Source organism: Gavialis gangeticus, unplaced genomic scaffold, assembly GCF_001723915.1.
Source record: "Gavialis gangeticus isolate Ggan-Ray unplaced genomic scaffold, GavGan_comp1, whole genome shotgun sequence".
Lineage (NCBI taxonomy): Eukaryota > Metazoa > Chordata > Crocodylia > Gavialidae > Gavialis > Gavialis gangeticus.
The window spans coordinates 194749991-194759631 of record NW_017728992.1 but is presented as its reverse complement, the minus strand read 5'-3'; the positions used below and the strand labels follow the sequence as shown (position 1 = coordinate 194759631).

Genomic DNA, 9641 nt, shown 5'->3' with positions numbered 1-9641 from the left:
GACCAATGTTTGTAAATATCCTAATATGGCACTCTGAATGAACATGTACAAAAAATTGGAAGTAAATACTAACAGAGCTGAGAGATCCTTAATCCCTGCGTGTACAGAGCTTCAGATTTTCATCACGGACTTGCAGTTTATTTGTGATAAAATGTTTTTGTATCTAAACCATAAAAACAATTAATAATGCAAAATAGTCATGTTCTGTTCTTGGTTGAAATGCAGTTAATTTTGAACCATGTTTTTTCACAAGAAATATTTCCCTTTTGCAACTCACTACAAGGACTTTCTTTTATAGTTGTGTGATGAAATCCTGATCCCATGTACTTTAACAATTGTGTGCCTAAGTCAATGAGAACACCTTGTTTAAGTTACTACTATTTGTGACCATTCTGGGTCAAAAAACAGTACTTTGAGTATCACTGACTGAAAAAAACAGATGATTTCCTGAGATAGAGCCTGCACATAGCAAGTACTTGGTTAGTGTGACCTAATTTATAGGAAATTCAGTTTAATTTTAAAAATAGCTTGTCCTGCATATTATAGAATCATAGAAAAATAGGGTTGGAAGGGACGTCAGGAGGTCATCTAGTCCAACCCCCAGTGCAAAGCAGGACCAGCCCCAAATAGATTGTCCCAGCCAAGGCTTTGTCTAGCTAGGTTTTGAAAACTTCCAACGATGGAGATTGCACCATCTCTCTGGGTAACCTGTTCTAGTGTTTTGCTACCCTCCTAGTGAGAAAATTCTTCCTAATATCTCACCGAAACTTCCCTTGCTGCAACTTGAGCCCATTGCTCCTTGTTCTGTCATCTGCCTCCACTGAGAACAGTCCAGCTCCATCCTCTTTCAAGTTGCCCTTCAGGTAGATGAAGCCTACTATTATATCCCCTCTCAGTCTCCTCTTCTCTAGACTAAATCAGCCCTGTCCCTTCAGTCTTTCCTTATAAGTCATGTTCCCCAGCCTGCTCACCATTGTTGTCATCTGTCAGCTGGACTCTTCAGTTTCTCCACATCCTTGTTATAGTGGAGGGCCCAAAACTGGACACAGTACTCCAGATATGCCCCCACCATGGCTGAATAGAGGGTAATAACCACTTCCCTTGACCTTCAAACAACACATCTACCAACGCAGCCCAGGATGCCATTAGGCTTCTTGGTAACAAGGGCACACTGCTGGCTTATATTCAGTTTATTGTTCACTGTAACCCCAGGTCCTTTTCTGCAGAGCTGCTGCCCAGCCAGTCAGCCCCCAGCCTGTACTGGTGCATGGGATTGTTCTGTCCTAAGTGCAGGACTTTGTACTTGTCCTTGTTGAACTTCATGAGATTTCTTTTGGCCCAGTCCTCCAATTTGTCTAGGTCACTCTGAATCCTAGTCCTAACCTCTGGCATATTTGATACTCCTTTCACAACTTGTGTCATCTGCAAACTTGCTGAGGGTGCCCTCTATACCATCTTCCAGGTCATTGATGAAGACACTGAACAAAACTAGCCCTACAACTGACCCCTGGGGCACTCCACTTGATACTGGCTGCCAACTAGGTATCAAGCCATACATTACTACCCTCTGAGCCTGATGCTGTTTCCAGTTTTCTATCCGCCTTACAGTCCATTCATCCAGCCGGTACTTTGCCTGGGAAAATAAGAGAGACTGAATCAAAAGCCTAGCTAAAATCAAGGTACACCACATCCACTGGTATCCTTGCATCTGTGGAGCCAGTTATCTCATCATAGAAGGCAGATCAAATTTTGTCCTTGCTAGTCAGGAAAATTTGTTGTGATCAACTTTTGTTGGTATAAAGTTGGGGTGTCAGAGATGTGGCCCACAGAGCCACATTATCCCATCCTTGATGTTGGCCTTAGGTTGTGGATTGACCCATGTGCTGCTTGCAGTGTGCACTGGATCAGTCCCATGTTCAGGTCCCAGGACACACACCACAGGGCCATTTCAGGGCCCTCCACATGCATGCCAGATACAGTGTCTGCAGCACCTGCTCTGACCAATCCACATCGAGTTGCACATGGCGCCAGTCCAGCTGGTCTGCGGTGGATGCTGCATATAGTGTGGGTCCCAGAATGGGGGCTATGTGTAGCACGGTCCCAGGCTGGCCAGGATCCGGCATGCAGGAGGTCCATGGGTCCCCCTCATGCTGAATCCAGCCAGAGTGGACATTGTGTCAGGCACTGCAAGTGCTGGATCCAGCACTGGGGGACAGGGAGGAGGTCCGTGGTCCTAGTCTAGTCTACAGGGCTGGTCCTGTGCTATCCATCCAGCCCACAGCGCTAGATGAGCTTGACATCTCTCGCATAAAGAGTATAAACACCTTCCTCATACATGCACAGTATTTTAAATCCATGTCAAACAAAAATTGTGTACCTTGGTGAGAGCCTTGCTCACTGGCCCCAATCCTACAAATATCTATACATGTGCTTAACTTTACACAAGTATGTTCTTAAGACTGGCCTATCTGGTAAGCACTGACACTGGTTGCAAGCTAATATTTTTTTTTAAAGCATCACTTTCTTAAGAAACATGTAGTTAACTTTAACTGGAACTAGAAATTGTTAAATAGCAATCTTATATATAAGAATTATATATAGATAAAACATATAAGAGAAAACAAAATGTATTTAATGTATCTGCTCAGCTAATCTAGGAAATTAACCTATGTTTCAATTTCCAATTAAAATTCATATTTCATTTGCAGAGATAACTTTTTCCATTAGCTGTGTGATAAGAAACACAGCTGCAAAAATACTCCCTTTTTAAATAATTCCAGCTACAGGATTTCTGGCCTGTTTGCTATTAGAATGGCATTTGCAAGAGCATCAACATTGCAAATGGTAACAAATTCACACTATTCACATAAAACCTTTCTGAATCAATTAAGCAATTGCTTGCATTAATATCTGGCTGTGGGAAAAATAGGAAAAGCTAATTTGCCATGCATCACATAAACATTTTCAAGTAAATTATTTCCAGATAGAGTTGGCATTTTTACCGTCCGTGACAGGTGTGGATTTTCTCAATTCTAATATATCATTGTCATGCATACCTACAGCAATTTAAGGCTTCACTTGCTTTGCATTAGATAAGTTGTTGCATTTCCTGCTGATTGGGGAAGGAAATTTCAGTTTGTCTTGCTAATGAATTCTACAATAGAAAAATAAGTGGTTGACTGTTTGCAAAGCAGCATCCCCCTACCTTTGAACAGCTTCTCTTACTTTTTAAAAACAGTCTGTCCAGCTATTGTCTTGACCTAAAATTCCAATGTTTGTTATACATACATACATAAGCCCATTTTTGCCACGAATTGCAGCTGTCAGTTGCATCAGATTCAGGGAAGAATATGAGCTACCTTAGGTGTATCCCATGTCATTTAATGCTTGTTACCTCCACGAGGTACGGTATCTTTGTATTTCAAGACAGGGCTGCATGAACATGCAGCCCTGATGAGATAAATGTCTTCAGTTCTGTGTAAAGCGCCATACTGCTTGAAGTGCCTGTCTAGAGATGATTATGGAGACAACAACAAAGAAAGAAAAGGAACAGGATTTTTCATGCAGCAGGCTCCAGCTCTGAGACAAGGTAAGATTCAGTCCCTTGCCTGGCAAGTTCTTGTGCTATAGTAGCCTGATTGACACTGAATGTTTCAGTGTAGATTCAAGCTCTTGTGTCCAGTTGCGCTGTTCTGGGAGATGACTCTAAGTGTGGGAGAGATATATAGCTCTAGTTCTAATTCTGTAATATCTGATTTCGATGGATTGGGCCTCCCTCCCCACCCCTCCAACCCCAAGCCAGCAACTACTCTAAGCTTCTATTATGCTATTCCATCGTTTCCCCTTCCCTCTTATGCAAGATATGTCAGCATTTACCAATAATTACTACATGCTAGTATCTAAAATTACTACATATATCTCTTGAACCCAACAGGTATGAGTTTGTTAGAGTAAATATTGGCATAGGCAGATTCTCTAAAGCTTCTACAGTGCACAGGACTTACGTGACTGATCTGCAGGGCTAAAAAAAACCCTCCTCTAAGGTTTCTGATACCACAGGTGACACATGAGTGGTGGGTAAGGATTTTAGCTGAAATATTGAAACTGTGGATAATACATGCTATAGTTAAAGAGAAAAGCCTTATTGCATTGCTCAGTGCTCCTGGGGTTGGTTTTGTTCAATGTCTTCATCAATGACCTGGAAGATGGGGTGGAGTGCACCCTCAGCAAGTTTGCAGATGACACCAGGCTGCAGGGAGTAGTAGATACACTGGAGGGTAGGGCTAGGATTCAGAGTGATCTGGACAAATTGGAGGACTGGGCCAAAAGAAATCTCATGAGGTTCAACAAGGACAAGCGCAAAGTCCTGCACTTAAGACGGAGCAAGCCCATGCACCAGTACAGGCTGGGGGTGACTGGCTGGGCAGCAGTTCTGCAGAGAAGGACCTGAAGGTCACAGTGGACAATAAGCTGAATATGAGCCAGCTGTGTGCCCTTGTTGGCAAGAAGGCTATCAGCATCCTCGGCTGCATTGGTGGGTGTGTTGGCAGTAGGTCAAGGGAAGTCATTATTCCCCTCTATTCAGCACTGGTGAGGCCACATCTGGAGTCCTGTATCCAGTTTTGGGACCCCCCCCCCCAACAGAAAGGATGGGGACAAATTGGAAAGAGTCCAGCAGAGGGTGACAAAAATGGTGAACGGGCTGGGGGACATGACTTGTGAGGAAAGACTGGGAGAACTGCGTTTATTTAGTTTAGAGAAGAGGAGACTGAGAGGAGATTAAATAGCAGCCTTCAACTACCTGAATGTGGGTTTGAAAGAGGATAGAGCTGGACTGTTCTCAGTGGTGGCAGATGACAGAACAAAGTTCGGTTCTGTCATGCTTTCAAGCCACAGTAAGTTTGGGTTAGATATAAGGAAAAATTTTCTCACTAGGAGGGTAGTTAAACACTGGAACAGGTTACCCAGAGAGGTCGTGAAATCTCCATCTTTGGAGGTTTTTAAGACCTGGCTAGACAAAGCCTTGGCTGGGATGATCTAGGTGGGGCTGGTCCTGCTTTGAGCAGGGGTTTGGGACTAAATGTGACCTCCTGAGGTCCCTTCCAACCCTCATGATTCTAAGTGCCAGTGTCCTGATCCTGACTTCCTTGATTGCACAAAAGTTCCACTGATTTTTTTTTGTTCCTAAAACATACAGAGACTGGGGGTAGAATGACTTTTCTAGGATAAAAGCCCTGGGGTTTGCTCCCACTCACATCCCGAGAGGAAACAGGGTTTGCTTTTCCTGGTCAAATGTGTGGAGCTTGCCCTCACAGAAGTGGCAGATTGCTGCTCTGTGGATTTGGTATGGAGAACTACTTTTAAAAAACAAAACCCCGAACAAATGTTGCTGAACATTTTACATGGTCCTTTATTTAGTAAATCCTTCCAAAGTCACCTCATTAGAACTAGGAACTTTCAAAAACGATACGCAGGGTCTTTTTGCTGGACAAAATAAGGGCCTCATCTTTTTAAGATCTTCCTAAAGCAAAACAACAACACATCGCATTTCTGCAAATTCCCCCTCTCTCCATCCCCTTGAAGATCCCCTTGTTTTTATAAGCTGTAACTAACTCAGTTTTATAGCCTAAGGGGATAGAAATGAGTTATCCCATTGTATAGATAAGGAAATTGGGGTACCAGGAAATGTGCAGCCAGTTTTTCAAAGCGAAGCTGTGAGGCTCCAATCCTGGAATGAGTTAAGCTCCCGAGGAGACCCAGGAAATTGAGGCTTAACTACTTGCAGAATCAGGGCCTAATATGTTGAGTCCTCAATTGGTTTTACCAGTGGACAGATTTTCAGCCACTGTACATTGTCATGGTTTCACTGAAATCAGTGAAGCAGAGACAGTTTATAGCAGTGAGGAGAGTGTTGAGTTGGGATCTTGGGTGCTCACCATTTCCGAAAAATCGCACCCCAAAGGGGAAGGAACACAAGCTGGTCATTCAAAATGAGTTGGCACTTCAGGAGAGATTGGATTTTCCTTCAAGTTCACAAGCCAACTCTTACAGCATCAAGGAGAGAACCAATCTTGTGTCTTACAGAAGATTTGTCTCTGCGTTCGCTGGGGAATGGTATCTCGGGAAGAATTGCACCATCGGGCCTCGTGCAGCTCTTATTTAGATTAGCAAGAGTGCTGATTTGTTTTCTGTAACACTATTGAGGTGGAAGAAATGATGATTGTTTTCAGAATAAGGGTACCGGAGCTAAGTGAAACAGATGGCATTAAGACACAGAATGCATGCGGTTCTGTTGCGAGGTTGGTTCTTTTTCCTTTTCTGTTGATATCAATTACCAGTCTCTGTCTCTTTGTAGGGGTGTTTGAGCTTTATCTGAATGATTAAACAGAAAAGAGTAAGAGCTGACTTAGAGCATCAGTCTTTGCAACAAGTGAGTGTCCCAAAGCTGGTCTAGACATTGGCCTGCCTACTTGTCTAGGGCAAACTGCCCACCTGCCTTGCCTTCCATGCCTTTGATGTGTCTTCATGTTGTTCCCAGGTGGGAGGCTGCCCATTTAATTGCCCTGATGCCAAGGGCACATACACAGCTCCAAACCTCCCCTTATACCACGTCCCACGCCTCGCAGCTGACGTCTATGAACATCGTTACATGACAGTCAGTTGCACAAGCACCCATGTCACGGGTTTTGCCTGTCAGCACCTAGTGGTGCAGGGCCCAAGAACCCAGAATCCCTGCACCTAACTCTTTAACAGCTGGCAGGCTTCATGGCCTTAGCAGGGGCTAGCAGGCCTGCAGCCTTCACCCTGCTGCGCCTTAACGCACACACTGTCACCCATGTCACGAGTTTTGCTTGTCTTCAGCTTGAGGTGCAGTTCCCCCCAAACCCCTGCACTTATTTCCTTGAAACTTGGCAGGCTTTGCGGCCTCAGCAAGAGCTACCACCCCTGGAGTTTTGACCCCGCTGTGGCTTACACACATACGTGAAATGAGTTTTGCTTTCAAGAATTTGGGATGGAGTTTCCCCAAAACCCCTGCACCTATCTCCTTGAAACTCGGCATGCCAGCCACACACACACTATATACCAGACAGATATATAGAAAATATATCCAATAGATAGATAGCTAGAAAAATAGATAGCATACCAAATCTACTGTAAAAACTCTAGTTGGTTGTAAATCAACATTTTTAATTGTTACATCAACCAATACAAACTTCCTTTAAAAAAATAACAAACACAATGGGAAATTTGATTTAAAAATCAATTATTTAAATCAGGCTGTTGGCTAGCAGATTGGAAAAGGGCTGGGAGTTCTACAAATTTAGCAAAACTGCTCCACAGTTAACTGTGGATGAAGAAGTATGAAAGTTGCGTGTATTCAGTCACGTTTGTATGGTTCTCAGGTTGTTCACATGTAAGGCCTGGCAGATGTTCATTTAAAGGCACAATGGGATCTAATCCCCAAACCCAACAGTCATGTTTCTTGCCACGCCTTTGAAAGGCTCTGGTGTATTCCCAAGCCTGGGGGCGCTGATCAGCAGACTGGCACTTCTGAAGATGGAAGTGCTGATCAGCCCCGGGAGTGTACTGGCCACAGATTCAATTTAAGGTACAATGGAAACCAACCACAAAATATTTTGTGTAATAATTTTGTGGCTTCTTCCTTATATTATCATACCAGTAACTGTACAAACATGTGGCAAGGTTACTACTTAAAAGTTGATTAACTGGCTAATCGCATCTTAAGTACATCTGCCAGAGGCCTCACTGTTGGAACATAACAGTTCAGAGCAAGAGTCCACCCTTTCACCTTTTGAAACTACTCCAAATGTACTCCAAATGTCCATGCCCTCAAATACCATAAACATTAGCAGCTTGATTTCAGTTACAATTTACAGCCTGATTCTGCACTGCCTTGTACCTTTTACAGTCATTTACAACTGATGCATCCCAGTGTAGTGTTGGCCCCGCTGACTACAGCATCATACTGCCGGCTCATGTTCATACTGTGGTCAATTATTACCCTCAGGTCTTGGTAACAAGTGATGGAGGATTTTCAGTCCCACTCCCTGATGAGAGGCAGCAGTTGCACAAGCACCCATGTCACGAATTTTGCCTGTCAGCAGCTAGGGGAGCAGGGCCCCAGAACCCCCTTGCACCTATCTCCTTAACAGCTGGCAGGATTCATGGCTGCAGCAGGGGCCACCATCCCTGCAGCTTTCACCCTGCTGCACCTTAACACACACAGTGTCATCCATGTCATGAGTTTTGCTTCTCTGCAGCTTGAGGTGCAGTTTCCCCAAACCCCTGCACCTATCTCCTTGAAACAGGTGCTGTGGCCTCATCAGGAGCTAGCATGCCTGTTTTGACCCCACTGTGGCTTAACACATGTGACATGAATTTTGCTTTCAGGATTTTGGGGTGCAGTTTCTCCAAACCCCTGTACCTATCTCCTTGAAACATGGCAGGCTTCGTGGCCATACCATCCCTGCAGTTTTCACCCCCCCTGCACCTTAACACACACACACAGTGCCACCTATGTCATGAGTTTTGCTTTCAGGACTTTGAGGTGCAGTTTCCCAGAAACCCCTGCACCTATCACCTTGAAACCCGGCACGCATCATGCTCTCAGCAGAAGCTACCATCCCTGCAATGTGCATCTGAATCAGCCAAAAGACAACAAAAGTTATAGATATTTCATTGATTCCCCATTAAACTCTATGGCCGATTCTCCGAATCGGCTCCAAATCTTCCGAAGCGATTCAACGAAATCAAACCGGAAAAACAATTCGAATCTCCAAACCGAATCTTTGGCAGCTGAATTGGCCAAATCTGAAATCGAACAGCTCCCTATTCACCCAGGCCTAGTTCGTTGCCCCTCACTTTTCCTCAGACTCCCTGCCCTAGTCTGGACCCTCTTGGTCCCCCATGACCCCACACTGGGGCCTTATCCCACGCCCCTGGAGCCTCAACACCCAACTCCTTCATGAGCCTCAGGCCCCACTTAGTGGACCTGAGCCCTGTCTCAGGCCCTCTTCTCATGGCCTGGACCCCACCTCAGGTTCCACACAGTGAGCCTGGGCCCTGTGCTTTTCTGTTGTGGTGTGCTCCCCTAATCTTTCCCCTCCACAGGGTCACCCACAAGGCAGTGGGGGCTGAGGCTTTCTGGCACTCCATACTCACCCTTCACTGTGGAGCCACAGTTGTAGCATTTCCTGGAAGCTGCCTTGCCACAAGCAGCCCCACCACACCATCCAGCCCAAGGCCAAGGCAGAGATGGAGCTCAGGCTAGCGTCCAAGATTAAGGACAACAAAAAGTCCTTTTTCAAGTACATTGGGAACAAGAAGAGGTCCCCCGGCAGTTTAGGGCCCCTGCAAGACTCAAATGGTAATCTTGTGGCTACGCCAGATGAGAAAGCTGATATTTTTAAGTTTCTTTGCCTCTGTTTTCTTGAACAGGGACCCGGACATCCCTCCTACCAGAGGTAGGGACAATCTCGAGGATAGCTCTGTCAGGCCTTCAGTCAGCGCAGATGTAGTTAGGGATCTTCTGGAAGGGCTAGACATTTTTAAATCTGCAGGTCCAGATGCCCTCCACCCAAGGGTGTTGAGGGAGCTGGCAGGGGTCATCGCGGAGCCGT

At 45.1% G+C, this 9641-nt stretch overlaps 1 long non-coding RNA gene across 1 annotated transcript in view; it reads right to left on the bottom strand.

Annotated features, from left to right (window-relative positions):
- The window catches only part of LOC109305215, a 5380-nt gene extending 5177 nt beyond the window's left edge, over positions 1-203 (bottom strand). The window contains exon 1 of the long non-coding RNA XR_002099597.1: positions 44-203. This is a non-coding gene — a long non-coding RNA (uncharacterized LOC109305215). The remainder of the gene's footprint in view (positions 1-43) is intronic.
- Positions 204-9641: the final 9438 nt, after the last annotated feature.